Here is a 1,511-nt window from a genome sequence, read left to right on the forward strand (position 1 = left end):
AAAAAAAAAAAAAAAAAAAAAAATTCTTTCTTTTGGGATTGTGCTTTGAATCTAGAAACTCAGCACCAAGCATGTGGATTTTAAGGTCATGTGGATTTCCTCTTAGAATTTTTCTTCTATTGGCTCAGTGCCCATAGCTCAGCAGCTAGGGTGCCAGCCACATACACCAGAGCTGGCGGGTTCAAACCCAGCCTGGGTCTGCCAAGCAACAATGACAACTACAACAAAAAATAGCCAGTCATTGTGGTGGGTGCCTGGTAGTCCTAGCTACTTGGGAGGCTGAGGCAAGAGAATCACTTACCCCAAGAGTTTGAGGTTGCTGTGAGTTGTGACGCCACGGCACTCTACCAAAGACGACATAGTGAGACTCTGTCTCAAAAAAAAATTTTTTTTTCTTCTATCAAACTCCAGAAAACATCCAGCCCAATCATTGTGCCCTGTAAAAGTATCTTGAAGTTGATCTGACTCCTCCATTAGAAGAGGTATTTTCCCTGTAAATAATCCACAGAAATATGATCATAAACACCAAAAAATGTGCCCTTCTTGTAACTGAGTTGTTGTCCCACCAAAATTCATATTTTGAAGCCCTAACCCCCAGTACTTCTTAATGTGATTTTATTAGAGGTAGGATCTTTAAACAGGTAGTTAAGTTAAAATGAGGTCATAAGGGTAGATTCTGATCTAATCTGACTGGTGTCCTTATAACAAGAGGAAATTTGGACGCAGACGTGCACAGAAGGTAGACCATGTGAAAACACAGTGAGAAGGCAAGTGTCTGCAAGCCAAAGAGAGAAGCCTCAGGAACAAACAGCCTGCCAACACCCTGATCTCAGACTTCTGGCCTCCAGAACTGTGAGGAAACACAGTTCATTGAAGCCATCGGTCTATGGTATTTTGTTATGACAGCCTTATCACACTAATGCACTGCCATAGTGAAATTTTATCAAAATATGGATAAAACGCTCTTCATTCAGGATGTAAGAGGCCAAGTAAGAGGCATTGGCCAAGGAAAACAAATGAGGGAAGACAAGGATTGAATGGGAAAACCCAGACATTGGTTTAAAATTGGCTGGTGTCTTGCTCTCTCCCTGCCAACTCTATTCTGACACATCCAGTCACTCTGGACCAAGGAAACAGTCCAAACAGAGATTTGTGTCTTTCAGTCATGCACTCCTACCCAAAGCTTCTGTGGTCTATACTGTGCCTATAAGACCTCAGGTGACAAAGGAAGGGAAGTATGTGGGCTGGGGGCTGGGGTTGATCTAATTGATTGCCCATCTCCATGACTGAGAGCGGTTGACTGATGATGTAATGGCATTTTGAGGGCTTTCACTGATATCTTAACTAGTATCATTAATGACAGCTGCTTTAACAAACAACCTGCAATCTCAGTGGCTTCACATAATCAAGTTTCAGTTTTTCCTATATCACCTGTCTGATGCTGGTCTATGAACCCAGATATTGGCAGGAGCCTCTCTGAGAACCCTCACTTCTACCACAGAAGTGAGATC

This window comes from Otolemur garnettii, unplaced genomic scaffold, assembly GCF_000181295.1.
Source record: "Otolemur garnettii isolate 467f Iridium unplaced genomic scaffold, OtoGar3 scaffold00092, whole genome shotgun sequence".
NCBI classification, from domain to species: Eukaryota; Metazoa; Chordata; class Mammalia; order Primates; family Galagidae; genus Otolemur; species Otolemur garnettii.